We start from the raw sequence: 15,482 nt of genomic DNA, 5'->3' as shown, positions 1-15,482 counted from the left end.
CGTCGATGCGAACTTTGACACTAATCCGGATGACTCTGAGTAGTAAACCGGATTCGTATAGTAGAGCAGTTATTTGAAATGGCTCCAAATAGCGCGTGGTAGCATCCACAAGATGACATAGATATTCGTAAAGCACACGGTTCTGAAAGGTTCAGACCCGTTGACTAATAACCTCTCTCACAAGCATAACATGATCAAACCAGAACTCATTGAGTGTTAATCACATAGTGATGTGAACTAGATTGTTGACTCTAGTAAACTCTTTAGATGTTGGTCACATGGTGATGTGACCTGTGAGTGTTAATCACATGGTGATGTGAACTAGATTATTGACTCTAGTGCAAGTGGGAGACTGTTGGAAATATGCCCTAGAGGCAATAATAAATTGGTTATTATTATATTTCCTTGTTCATGATAATCGTTTATTATCCATGCTACAATTGTATTGATAGGAAACTCAGATACATGTGTGGATACATAGACAACACCGTGTCCCTAGTAAGCCTCTAGTTGACTAGCTCGTTGATCAATAGATGGTTACGGTTTCCTGACCATGGACATTGGATGTCGTTGATAACGGGATCACATCATTAGGAGAATGATGTGATGGACAAGACCCAATCCTAAGCCTAGCACAAGATCGTGTAGTTCGTTTCCTCAGAGCTTTTCTAATGTCAAGTATCATTTCCTTAGACCATGAGATTGTGCAACTCCCGGATACCGTAGGAATGCTTTGGGTGTACCAAACATCACAACGTAACTGGGTGGCTATAAAGGTGCACTACAGGTATCTCCGAAAGTGTCTGTTGGGTTGGCACGAATCGATACTGGGATTTGTCACTCCGTGTAAACGGAGAGGTATCTCTGGGCCCACTCGGTAGGACATCATCATAATGTGCACAATGTGACCAAGGAGTTGATCACGGGATGATGTGAGTTACGGAACGAGTAAAGAGACTTGCCGGTAACGAGATTGAACAAGGTATCGGGATACCGATGATCGAATCTCGGGCAAGTAACATACCGATAGACAAAGGGAATTGCATACGGGATTGATTGAATCCCCGACATCGTGGTTCATCCGATGAGATCATCGTGGAACATGTGGGAGCCAACATGGGTATCCAGATCCCGCTGTTGGTTATTGACCGGAGAACGTCTCGGTCATGTCTGCATGGTTCCCGAACCCGTAGGGTCTACACACTTAAGGTTCGATGACGCTAGGGTTATAGGGAATAGAGATATGTGGTTACCGAATGTTGTTCGGAGTCCCGGATGAGATCCCGGACGTCACGAGGAGTTCCGGAATGGTCCGGAGGTAAAGATTTATATATGGGAAGTCCTGTTTTGGTCACCGGAAAAGTTTTGGGTTATATCGGTAATGTACCGGGACCACCGGGAGGGTCACGGGGGTCCACCAAGTGGGGCCACCAGCCCCAGAAGGCTGCGTGGGCCAAGTGTGGGAGGGGACCAGCCCCAGGTGGGCTGGTGCGCCCCCCACCAAGGCCCAAGGCGCATGGGAGAGTGGGAGGGGGCAAACCCTAGGTCCAGATGGGCCTTAAGGCCCACCCTAGTGGCGCCCCCCACCCTCTCCTCCCCTTGGCCGCCCCCCTAGATGGGATCTAGGGCTGGCCGCCACCCCTTGGGGTGGGAACCCTAGAGGGGGCGCAGCCCCCTCCCCCCTATATATAGTTGAGGTTTGGGGCTGCCCAAGACACGAGAACGTCTCTCTTTCGGCGCAGCCCTACCCCTCTCCCTCCTCCTCCTCTCCCGCGGTGCTTGGCGAAGCCCTGCGGGATTTCCACCCTCCTCCATCACCACCACGCCGTCGTGCCGCTGCTGGATGGAGTCTTCCCCAACCTCTCGCTCTCTCCTTGTTGGATCAAGGCGTGGGAGACGTCATGGGCTGCACGTGTGTTGAACGCGGAGGCACCGTTCTTCGGTGCTTAGATCAGAATCAACCGCGATCTGAATCGCTACGAGTACGACTCCCTCATCCGTGTTCTTGCAACGATTCCGCATCGCGATCTACAATGGTATGTAGATGCACTCCCCTTCCCCTCGTTGCTAGATTACTCCATAGATTGATCTTGGTGATGCGTAGAAAATTTTGAATTTCTGCTACGTTCCCCAACACTACCTCCCTCCCTTGAAGCATGCGCCCTATTAAGGAGACAAGACAAGGTAAGGCTACAGTGAGAGCTCGCCAAGGCAGTGACACTGTAGCCATGCTTACCTCGACAAAGCCCTCGTCATCAGAGGCGAGGCAACAATAACCAGCCGCCGACAAAGCCCCCATGCGGTGGGGCCGGCGTGCCGGCCAAGAAGCCGGCAGCAGGCGGGACCCACCAGTCGGCGGGCCCCAATGACTGGCGGAGAAGCCGGCAAGCATAGACACTGATGGCTGGGACCCACGCCTAGCCGGATTACCATTGTACCCCTGGGGGGTAGGCCTATATAAACCCCCCGGGTCACCCATGCAAAGGGTTGGTCTCATAGAATTACACACACCACCTAGAGAGAAAAGGAGAGCTAGCCTTGCCCTTCTTCTCCCTCTAACCCGACAGCTCAAGGAGCACTTGTAGCTACTTGTTTTGATCTAGTGATCATGCGGAGACCCCGCAGAGCAGGACTAGGGGTGTTATCTCCACGGAGAGCCCCGAACCTGGGTAAGATTCGCCGGCGTGCATGTCTTCGCCTCATCCCGTTTCCAGGCACCGGCGATGTCTTACTGGCTCCCACAATGATAAGCCACCCGTTGGCATATGTCGCACCTACCACCCGACACATTCCCTATGCCTCAGCCATAGGTTCTATCATGTATGCAATGGTATGTACCAGACCTGATGTGTGCCTTGCTATTAGTTTAGCAGGGAGGTACCAAAGTAATCCAGGAGTGGATCACTGGACAGCGGTCAAGAACATCCTGAAATACCTGAAAAGGACTAAGGATATGTTTCTCGTTTATGGAGGTGACAAAGAGCTCGTCGTAAACGTTTACGTCGATGCAAGCTTTGACACTGATCCAGATGACTCTAAGTCACAAACCGGATACGTCTTTGTATTCAATGGTGGAGCTGTCAGTTGGTGCAGTTCTAAGCAAAGCGTCGTGGCGGGATCTACATGTGAAGCGGAGTACATATCTGCTTCGGAAGTAGCAAATGAAGGAGTCTGGATGAAGGAGTTCATATCTGATCTAGGTGTCATACCTAGTGCACCGGGTCCAATGAAAATCTTTTGTGACCATACTGGTGCAATTGCCTTGGCAAAGGAATCCAGATTTCACAAGAGAACCAAGCACATCAAGAGACACTTCAATTCCATCCGCGATCAAGTCAAGGAGGGAGACATAGAGATTTGCAAAATACATACGGATCAGAATGTTGCAGACCCGTTGACTAAGCCTCTCTCACGAGCAAAACATGATCAGCACCAAGACTGCATGCGTGTTAGAATCATTACTATGCACTGGTACAGCGACGTCCTATACAAACGGTTTAAAACCCCTTTCCGCGACGGCATTTGGAACCGTCGCCAAGTGAGTGTGGGCGATAGGGGGGGTCCTTCCCACACGACCCAGAAATCGTCGGGGATAGGCCCTCGTGGGACCCGGGCTGGGGCCGTGTGCGATCGGACGAGGCATGGAAACCCAATCATTTCCGTAGGTATGTACATCCCACACGGTGAATCCCAGAAATCATTTCTGTAGGTATGTACATCCCACACGGTGAATCCTAGAAATCATTTCTGTAGGTATTTACGTCCCACACGGTGAATCCCAGAAATCATTTCCGTAGGTATGTTCATCCCACACGGTGAATCCCAAAAATCATTTCTGTAGGTATGTACATCCCACACGGTGAATCCCAGAAAATCATTTCTGTAGGTATGTACATCCCACACAGTTCTTTGTGTGGAAAGGTGTGTGCAAGGTGGCCTAACGCAAACAGTTCGCTGCCGGAAGCCATGTGTGATTGTTAGTTGATCGAACACGCCTACTTTCTAGAAACCGTGCGGTTGTTTGAGTTCATCGCCCACGGTGCTGTCTGAGTAACCGTTTGCAATAGAAAACCCCAATAAGCAGGGTAATTAACCTATTATTGATAATCCATGTACTAATCAAACTGATATTCTTATAAAACACGCCAGATATTTCATATCCGTATAAGCAACCAGGATTTCATAATCGAATTACATCAGATAGCTTCGGCACTCAGTTACGCCATTACACAACGACACCAAGTTTCACATGCAGCATCAAAAACCTTTGGAAAGTAGCATCATGCACGGTAAATAGACAGATGAATCTCATCCGGGAAACTGCAAAAGCGGAAGGCAAATATTGAGCCTTCAGTGATGTTGAATGTCCTGCAACTTTAGGCCAGTGGCTATGGATAATTGCCCGCCCAACCTTCGTCCTCTTCAGCAAGACTTCAATATTGTACCGTGGGTGTTGAATGAATACCTTCCTCGCCTCTTGACCATGCAAGTGGTTTGAGAGGTAATCATCGGTGAACTGCTTTGAAAAGTACTAAAAACAAAGCTATGCATAAATCGCTGTTGTAAATTTTGAAATGGTGCAAGGGGTAAAAACAATGTAAAAGAGTTGGTACCATCCTATAGTTGACTGATGTCTTCTTCGTTGTGCAAACAAAGATCTTGTTGTTATTCGTCACAAGTTTCTTCATCCTAACAATCTTCTGAGTTTCTTGACTTGACTGATATTCATGGACATCTTATTTCCCCATATGCAAAATGGGTCGAACAGTGGGTCTAAGCCTCTGACAGCAGGACCTACATGCGCAAGACCAAATTGTAAGAAACCTAAATATTAGAATGATTCCTGCAACTGCACAATAATGTGCTATTAGCCAAAGGACCCTGCTTGAACAAACCTCGATGGTAAACCGCAATGTCTCCCATTGTTTCCCTGCAACACACATAAGGAAGATCTTGATCAAGTTAACTGAGAGTTGCCATACTATCAGTAGAATATGTATTGAGTACAACCAAATTCGATTGGTGTCACATGCATAACAATACAAAATTGTACCCACAGCAAATGAAAATCAAATTGCAGAACTGGACCAAATAGTTAAATGGACAGTAGACCAAATGAACCAAAATAGTTAACTGAGCACGACATTGCAGAATAGAAACATGTACTAGAAGATAAGACAGTTAACAAAACAAAGTATGCTTGAGAACAGTACTATGAAATGTAGCAATTGTTGGACCAAAGTGTTAACTGAACATTACATTTCAGAGGACCAAACTGTTATCTGAACATCAGATTGCATATTAACATTACAGAGGACAAATCACTAGAAGGCACTGGCGGTGGCCTCAAGAAAACATCACGAACTGTATTTTAAAGTAGACAACCGCGCGGCGGCGTCGACAGTGGCCTCGAAGACGAGGTGCTCCTCCAAGATCCGGCGGTCGACACGCATGTCAGCCATAGCGACCTTGTTCGCGCGTGCGGCCGCATGCTACTCAGCTCCACATTATCCTGCATGTAAAATGGATGTGGGCGGCGCTTAATTGGAGGAGGGGGTAGTGATTTCGGTGGAAGGTGTCGCTCCGTCAGCCGCGGCATGTGGGACGGGAAAGGAGGAGGATGGTGTGGGTGGGGTGTGGATTACCTGACCATATCAACAAGGCCGCGCAGCAAGAAGAAGGGTCGGCGGCGAGGAGGCCGCGCAGCAAGAAGAAGGGTCGCCGGTGAGGAGGCAGCGCTGCAAGAAGAAGGGTCGCCGGCGAGGAGGCGGCGCTGCAAGAAGAAGGGTAGCTGGCGAGAAGGCGGCGCTGCAAGAAGAAGGGTCACCGACGAGGAGGCTGAGCTGCCAGTTAGTAGCAGTGAAGGTTTGAACTTGGAAAGTAAGGAGGAACAGGGGAAATGTGGCTTTTGGTAGGAGGGAGGGGCGGGGAGATAGATATTTCCGCGGTGGCAAAAAAAATTCGCTCGGTGCCGCGAGAAACTGGCGCGCAAGTGTGGTTCAAGCGGGGGCGGTGGACTGTAGACGAAGAAGCTTCCTGCGTAAGCCAGACAAGACGGTGCGAAAGATATTTTATATCGCATCCCACACGATTCTTTCTAGTAAACTCTTTGTGGTATACCTGATTTTTTCATTATGTTTGGAAAGATAAAATGGTGTTACGGAGGGAAAGGATGGTGTTTGAATTGCTAGAACATTTACGTACAGTGAACATGCAACTAGTACATGAGTGTCGTGTTTAAATTTGGATATATTCCGGGTTCATTTGGCATTTTTATGCATTAATTGAGCTTCTGGGCATTTAATGTGCATAATTCAAATTTGAACTACAAGCACATGCTCCAATGCACCAAAGTTTGCTGAAAAATCACATTTGTGTCTTTGGGTGAATTTATAGGTCCCATGCAAGAAATGGGAATAAAAATTAAACATCTGGGTGTCGTGGCTCAGCTGGAATAATTGAGAAACTTGGTTTTTTAATTCTTGTAAATCCAAAACACGGCTGAAAATCATGAAACTTGACATGGTGTCATGACATGGCACCAACATGCTGTAGTAAATTTTTTGGCCGAATTGGGACAAGCTTTGGTGTAAGCTTCTTGCAAACCGGAGCTTCCCTCAAGAAGGCTCCTGGTTCCGAGAGGGAACGTGTCACCTTCGTGTGTGAAACGACATACGTACACTGACTTCTCCCGCCTTAATTTTTTTACATAGGCAGATTAGACCAAATAGAAGTATTGTGCTAAAATTTGGAATTATTCCGTGTTCATTTGGCTTTTTTATACATTAATTGAGTTTCTGGGCATTTAATGTGCATAATTCAAATTTAAACTACAAGCACATGCTCCGGTGCACCAAAGTTGTTTGAAAAATCACAGTGTGTCCTTGGGTGAATTTCTAGGTCCAATGCAAGAGATAAGAGTGAAATTCAAACATCTGGGCGTCGTGGCTCGGCCGGAAAGATTGAGAAACTTGGTTTTTTAATTCCTGTAATTCCAAAACATGCCTGAAAATTATGAAACTTGGCATGGTCTCATGACATGGCACGAACATGCTGCGGTAATTTTTTTTTGCCGAATTGGGACAAGCTTTGGTGTAAGCTTCTTGCAAACCGGAGCTTCCCTCAAGAAGGCTCATGGTTCCGAGAGGGAACGTGTCACCTCCGTGTGCAAAACGACATATGTACACTGCCTTCTCCCGCCTTAATTTTTTTACACAGCCAGATTAGACCAAATATAAGTACCGTGCTAAATTTTGGAATTATTCCGGACTCGTTTAGCCTTTGTTATACATTAATTGAGTTTCTGGGCATTTAATGTGCATAATTCAAATTTGAATTACAAGCACAGGCTCCAGTGCACCAAAGTTGTTTGAAAAATCACATGTGTGTCCTTGGGTGAATTTCTAGGTCCCATGCAAGAGATTGGAGTGAAATTCAAACATCTGGGCGTCGTGGCTCGGCCGGAAAGATTGAGAAACTTGGTTTTTTAATTCCTGTAATTCCAAAACACACCTGAAAATCATGAAACTTGGCATGGTCTCATGACATGGCATGAACATGTTGCGGTAATTTTTTGGCCGAATTGGGACAAGCTTTGGTGTAAGCTTCTTGCAAACCAGAGCTTCCCTCAAGAAGGCTCGTGGTTCCGAGAGGGAACGTGTCACCTCCGTGTGCGAAACGACATACGTACACTGCCTTCTCCCGCCTTAATTTTTTTACACAACCAGACTAGATCAAATATAAGTAACGTGCTAAATTTTGGAATTATTCCGGACTCGTTTCGCCTTTTTTATACATTAATTGAGTTTCTGGGCATTTAATGTGCATAATTCAAATTTGACCTACAAGCACATGCTCCAGTGCACCAAAGTTGTTTGAAAAATCACATGTGTGTCCTTGGGTGAATTTCTAGGTCCCATGCAAGAGATGGGAGAGAAATTCAAACATCTGGGCGTCGTGGCTCGGCCGGAAAGATTGAGAAACTTGGTTTTTTAATTCCTTTAATTCCAAAACACGCCTGAAAATCATGAAACTTGGCATGGTGTCATGACATGGCACCAACATGCTGCGGTAATATTTTTGGCCGAATTGGGACAAGCTTTGGTGTAAGCTTCTTGCAAACCGGAGCTTCCCTCAAGAAGGCTCGTGGTTCCGAATGGGAACGTGTCACCTCCGTGTGCGAAACGACATACGTACACTGCCTTCTCCCGCCTTGATTTTTTTACACAGCCAGATTAGACCAAATATAAGTACCATGCTAAATTTTGGAATTATTCCGGGCTCGTTTCGCCTTTTTTATACATTAATTGAGTTTCTGGGCATTTAATGTGCATAATTCAAATTTGAACTACAAGCACAGGCTCCGGTGCGCCAAAGTTGTTTGAAAAATCACATGTGTGTCCTTGGGTGAATTTCTAGGTCCCATGCAAGAGATTGGAGTGAAATTCAAACATCTGGGCATCGTGGCTCGGCCGGAAAGATTGAGAAACTTGGTTTTTTAATTCCTGTAATTCCAAAACACACCTGAAAATCATGAAACTTGGCATGGTCTCATGACATGGCACGAACATGCTGCGGTAATTTTTCTGTCTGATTTGCGAAGGCCCACACATTAACAATCAACAAAGTCATTTTGGAACAAGTGATGTCACGTTACAAATCGGAAACACAAGTATTATTGAAACCGCGGGCGTTCGACTAACCAATTACGTGCGGCCACGCGTCCCCTTTTTTATTGGCTAGGAGGTGCCATGCGGGGTAGCTATTTGAGTACGGGAGGCGTGCGATCAGACCCCTGCGCATGCTCATCGGGAGGAGAGCCCTTTGACCGCTACCCGCCGTGCACCTCCCTCCCAACGTCTCCATTAATGGCGCCCGAGCACCTGTTCTATGGCGTGGCTATATGTCTCACTGGACTGAGATTTAAGAGAGAAAAATGAAAATCTGTAAAGAAAGTTTTGCACGGATCTTGATGTAAGATCCGACGGACCTATATAGCAACGACTGCGACTTATAGCAAGCATGATGAATATAAGGACGATGACGGTGGATAATAATTGTCTTACATATTTAGAAACATAATTAAAAAAGCCACATGCGGCAACGCCCGAAATACACAAGGGCAAAAGAAGAAGGAAGACAATGATCTGGCTCGCTGATCTCTACTTTCTTGATGCGTTGCTGCAGGCCGCAGGAACTAGTCTCCGCGGCAAGCGGCGACGAGCTCTTTCTTGTCCTCAAGATGCTGCTTGAGAGCATCCATGGATGCCTCCACCAGCCTTCTGCGCTCGATGCACAGCTTGTTATTCTCGTCCATAAGTTTCTCGACGATGACGCCGGTCCTCTTCAACAAGGCAGTGGTCTGCTCCTGCTGCTCCGCACTTCCGACGATCTTCGCCCTCAGCAGGTCACGCCTGGCCCGAAGCTTCGCATTGCTCTCATTTAGTTGTCGGATGACGTCGGTAGACTGTTCAAACGAGGCTTGCAGGTCATCCTGCAACCTCGCCCACCTGGAGATCTAATCCATCTGCCTATGGACGAGGGCACGCATGCGCCTGTAAGAGTCCTCGCCTTCCCGCAAGGCATTTTCCCAGGCCGCGCGGCAAGGGAGGACATCTCTGCTGCATTCGCGGCATGGCGGGACATCTCTTCTGCTTCCGCGGCGCGGCCGGACCAGTGTGCTGCATCGACGGCGCGGCGGGACCTCTCTGCTGCTACAGTCATGTGGCGGGACATGTTGGCTGCTATCGCGGCAAGGCGGGACATCTCTCGTGCTCCCGCTTCCAGGCTTGCCTCTCCCTGGTGGCAATCTCTCGACCCAGAACTCACGCTGGCCATGGCGGACGCAAGGGAACGATGATGAATGACTTGTTTGTTTTTGACTTTTTGTGGATGAGGAGTTGAGGAGAAATGTGCAGTCATCTTGGAGTAGTAGTATTTATAACCGCGTAGTAATATGCTCCTAAGTGGGAAACCGTTTAGGTTTTGATCGGTGTGAACAGGTTTGCAATTTGGAATGTGACGGGACGCATGCTCAAAATTTACTGACGGTTATAAGTGCGGCACTATTCTCGGAAGGCGTAAAGTGGGCACGTACGCCTTCTCGGCCACGTACGTGGCGTTTGCACCATAGGGTGCACCGCAATAGACAATGTCAGCACACGTCTTTTAATTAGAATGGGTGTGCCCGTCTAGAGCACACACGTTGATCTATCTAAGTGTTTCAGTTTGTTGTGGCTAATCGCAAACAATTCATCCATGTGAAATGTATGCCATCAATCGCAGACACTTTGATCTGGCTTACCCGTTTCTGTTCTGTTGCCTAATCGCAAACAGTTAATCCTTTTGAAGCGTATGCCCTCAATCACACACACCTTGATCTGGCTGGCCGTTTCTTTTGTGTTGCCTAATCACAAACAGTTCATCCGAGTGAACCGTATGTTGTATATCGTACACACCTTCATCTGGTTGCCCGTTTCTTTTGTGTTGCCTAATCGCAAATAGTTCATCCGAGTGAACCATATACTCTGTATCACACACGCCTTCATCAGGCTGCCCGTTTCTTTTGATCCGCCTCATCGCAAATAGTTCATTGGACTGAACCATATGCCCTGGATCGCACACGCAACTAAAATCTGAACCGTGTTTGATGCATCCTCCATCGCAAATGTTTCACCTTTTTTGACGTTTTCATACAGCACCGTTTACGATTATGGCATCGCACATAGTTTCTCGAAGGGTCTCTGATCGTAGTGTCGCATTAGCAACATCCTGCAGTAGTGATGTAATCTAGATTATTGACTCTGGTGCAAGTGGGAGACTGAAGGAAATATTCCCTAGAGGCAATAATAAAGTTGTTATTTATATTTCCTTATATCATGATAAATGTTTATTATTCATGCTAGAATTGTATTAACCGGAAAGTACATGTGTGAATACATAGACAAACAGAGTGTCCCTAGTATGCCTCTACTAGACTAGCTCGTTAATCAAAGATGGTTAAGTTTCCTGACCATAGACATGTGTTGTCATTTGATGAACGGGGTCACATCATTAGAGAATGATGTGATGGACAAGACCCATCCATTAGCTTAGCACATATGATCGTTTAGTTTTATTGCTAATGCTTTCATCATGACTTATACATGTTCCTCTGACTATGAGATTATGCAACTCCCGAATACCGGAGGAACACCTTGTGTGCTATCAAACGTCACAATGTAACTGGGTGATTATAAAGATGCTCTACAGGTCTCTCTGATGGTGTTTGTTGAGTTGGCATAGATCGGGATTAGGATTTGGCACTCCGTGTATCGGAGAGGTATCTCTAGGCCCTCTCGGTAATGATCATCACTATAAGCCTTGCAAGCAATGTGACCAATGAGTTAGTTGCGGGATGATGCGTTACAGAATGACTAAAGAGACTTGCCGGTAACAAGATTGAACTAGGTATGGTGATACCGACGATCGAATCTCAGACAAGTAACATACCGATCACAAAGGGAACAACGTATGTTGTTATGCGGTTTGACCGATAAAGATCTTCATAGAATATGTAGGAGCCAATATGAGCATCCAGGTTCCGCTATTGGTTATTGACCGGAGATGTGTCTCGGTCATGTCTACATAGTTCTCGAACCCGTAGGGTCCGCACGCTTAACGTTCGATGACGATTTGTATTATGAGTTATGTGTTTTTGATGACCAAAGTTTGTTCGGAGTCCCAGATGAGATCATGGACATGACGAGGAGTCTCGAAATGATCGAGACATAAAGATTGATATATTGGACCATGTTATTCGGACACCGGAAGTGTGCCAGATAGTTTCGGGTAAAACCGGAGTGTCGGAGGGGTTACCAGAACTCCCGGGGGAACTAATGGGCCACCATGGGCCTTGTTGGAGAGAGAGGAGGGCAGCCAGGGCAGGCCCCCCCCTTAGCAGTCTGAATTAGAAAAGGGAAGGGGGGCGGCGCCCCCCTTTCCTACTCCCTCTCCCTCTCCTTCCTTCCCCCTCTCTCCCTTTTGGTGGAATCCTACTAGGACTAGGAGTCCTAGTAGGACTCCCCTCTTGGGAGCGCCCTAGGGGTCGGCCGGCTCTCCCCTCCTCCCTCCTTTATATACGTGGGGAGGGGGCACCCTAGAACACACAAGTTGATCTTTTAGCCGTGTGTGGTGCCCCCTTCCACAGTTACACACCTCGGTCATATCGTCATAGTGCTTAGGCGAGGCCCTGCGCCGGTAACTTCATCATCACCGTCACCATGCCGTCGTGCTGACGGAACTCTCCCTCGGCCTCAACTGGATCATGAGTTCGAGGGACGTCACCGAGCTGAACGTGTGCTGATCGCGGAGGTTTCGTACGTTCGGTACTTGGATCGGTTGGATCGTGAAGACGTTCGACTACATCAACCGCGTTACTAAACGCTTCCGCTTTCGGTCTACAAGGGTACGTAGACACACTCTCCCCGCTCGTTGCTATGCTTCTCCTAGATAGATCTTGTATGATCGTAGGTAAATTTTTTTGAAATACTACGTTCCCCAAACACCACCGCCCTGGTGCTCTCGGCGCGCCGTGGTCAACGTGGTCAACAAACGACATCCATCGGACATGGACTGTACGTGGAGAGGCTAATAGCTGGGTCCACGGCCGGACACAAGGAAATGCCTCCTTATTGCGCGCAAAATAATGATTCCTCCACCTGACATCTGGGACCCACCGAAAGGGCCTCTGTATTTCTCGAAAAAACATTCCCCCCGCTGACAGGTCGGACCCACCGGCTTTATCTTCGCACGCAAGGAAGTGCCTCCTTATTACGCACAAAAAAATGAATACTCCCCCTGCTAGCTGGGACCCAGCATAGTGGGAGGCTGACATGTATTGCGTGAAGATTGAAAAAGTTTGAGAACACCAAAAGTATGAAACAATTTCTTGGCTTGTCATCGGGGTTGTGCATGATTTAAATACTTTGTGTGGTGAAGATAGAGCATAGCCAGACTATATGATTTTGTAGGGATAACTTTCTTTGGCCATGTTATTTTGTAGGGATAACTTTCTTTGGACTCGTGCGTGGCCTCCTACTGGATTGATACCTTGGTTCTTAAAAACCGAGGGAAATACTTACGCTACTTTACTGCATCACACTTTCCTCTTCAAGGGAAAACCAACGCAGTGCTCAAGAGGTAGCAAGAAGGATTTCTAGCGCCGTTGCCGGGGAGGCTTATGCGAAGTCAAGTCAAGATTTGACTCCCGACAACGAGCCATTTCTGGCGCCGTTGCCGGGGAGTCTACGCAAAAGTCAACATACCAAGTACCCATCACAAACCCTTATCTCCCGCATTACATTATTTGCCATTTGCCTCTCGTTTTCCTCTCCCCCACTTCACCCTTGCCGTTTTATTCACCCTCTCTTTTTCGTCCGCCTTCCTCTCTCTTTTTGCCCATTGCTCTTTCTGCCGTTATGTCTGAAATTGGGGAAATTATTGTCGATATGGACAATAATAATATCATGGAAAATTCGGATGCTCCTGCTGAAGAACCCCCTATCTTAGATACAAAAAAATTCCGAATTGGTAGTGGTAATATTATTGGAAAAGGAGTTATCCAAGATTTCTTTACTTGTGCCGGTGCTTTGCCTTCTATGGGTAGTTCTATTCTTCATAGAACTAGTAGTCTTGCGGACGCAATCACCATGCTTGTAGTTGAACTTGAAAGACAATTTATGCACTTGCATCCTTGCATACAAAGGATTTTCCTAGAATTTTCTAATATTGAGCATTCTTCTGTTAAGCGTGCCGCTACTATCTTTTTGGCTCATGAGTTTAGATTTATGATAAAAGAGGCCAAAGAAATCTTTGCGCATTATAGGGTGGACGCTGGCCGTCCTCCCATAGAGGCTATCCTCTTTGATCAAGAAGAAATAATGCGTTTTCAATCTCTAGACTATGTTGCTTTCAATGAAAATCTTAGAAAAAGGGTTCCTACCAATGTTCTAGTTGATAGAATTTCTGAACTTAATAATGATTTGGCTATTCGAAATAATGAGCTAGGATATTCTCTCGAGTATAGACTCACAAAGTTCTGTCAAAAGAATGCTTATAATGATGAATTGGTTGTGCAATACGAAGGGCCGAAGGAGGAACCTATACCTCCTAAAGTTGATCTTGGGGACTTTTGTCCCATTAAATTTAGCCCTTTTGATTACTTTTGCTTTCCCCAAAGGAAACTTGCTGCTGAACGTAGAGAATATGAAATGAGTTTTAATGATCTATCCTATTATTATGGCAATACCTAGATCTAACCTTGCTCTTATGCCTAGCTAGGGGCGTTAAACGATAGCGCTTGTTGGGAGGCAACCCAATTTTATTTTTAGTTTTTTTATTCTTGCTTCTGTTTAGGAACAAATATTTGATCTAGCCTCTGGTTAGATGTGTTTTAATTAGTGTTTGTGCCAAGTTTAACCTATAGGATCTTCTTGGATGCTAGTTATTTGATCTTGCTGAAAATTCCAGAAACTTTCTGTTCACGAAAATAATTGTTAAAAATCACCAGAACGAGATAAAATATTGATTCCAATTGCTGCTGATCAATAAACAAATTGTCTAGGTCTTCCTATTTTGTCTGAATTTTTGGAGTTCCAGAAGTTTGCGTTAGTTACAGATTACTACAGACTGTTCTGTTTTTGACAGATTCTGTTTTTCGTGTGTTGTTTGCTTATTTTGATGAATCTATGGCTAGTAAAATAGTTTATAAACCATAGAGAAGTTGGAATAAAGTAGGTTTAACACCAATATAAATAAAGAATGAGTTCATTACAGTACCTTGAAGTGGTGTTTTTTTTTCGCTAACGGAGCTCACGAGATTTTCTGCTGATTGTGTTGTGAAGTTTTAAAGTTTTGGGTAAAAGATTTGATGGATTATGGAACAAGGAGTGGCACGAGCCTAAGCTTGGGGATGCCCATGGCACCCCAAGATCATCTAAGGACACCTAAAAGCCAAAGCTTGGGGATGCCCCGGAAGGCATCCCCTCTTTCGTCTACTTCCATCGGTAACTTTACTTGGAGCTATATTTTTATTCACCCCATGATATGTGTTTTGCTTGGAGCGTCTTGTATTATTTGAGTATTTGTTTGTTAGTTTGCCACAATCATCCTTGCTGTACACACCTTTTGCGAGAGACACACATGATTCGGAAATTGTTAGAATACTCTATGTGCTTCACTTATATCTTTTGAGTTATATAGTTTTTGCTCTAGTGCTTCACTTATATCTTTTAGAGCACGGTGGTGGATTTGTTTTATAGAAACTATTGTTCTCTCATGCTTCACTTATATTATTTTGAGAGTTCTACAAAACAGCATGGTAATTTGCTTTAATTATGATAGGCATTCAAGATTAGTAAAACAAATTTTCTTATGAGTGTGTTGAATACTATGAGAAGTTAGATGCTTGGTAATTGTTTTCAGATATGGAGATGATGATATTA

Source organism: Aegilops tauschii, chromosome 3, assembly GCF_002575655.3.
Source record: "Aegilops tauschii subsp. strangulata cultivar AL8/78 chromosome 3, Aet v6.0, whole genome shotgun sequence".
NCBI lineage: Eukaryota > Viridiplantae > Streptophyta > Magnoliopsida > Poales > Poaceae > Aegilops > Aegilops tauschii.
This window is presented reverse-complemented; position numbering follows the sequence as displayed.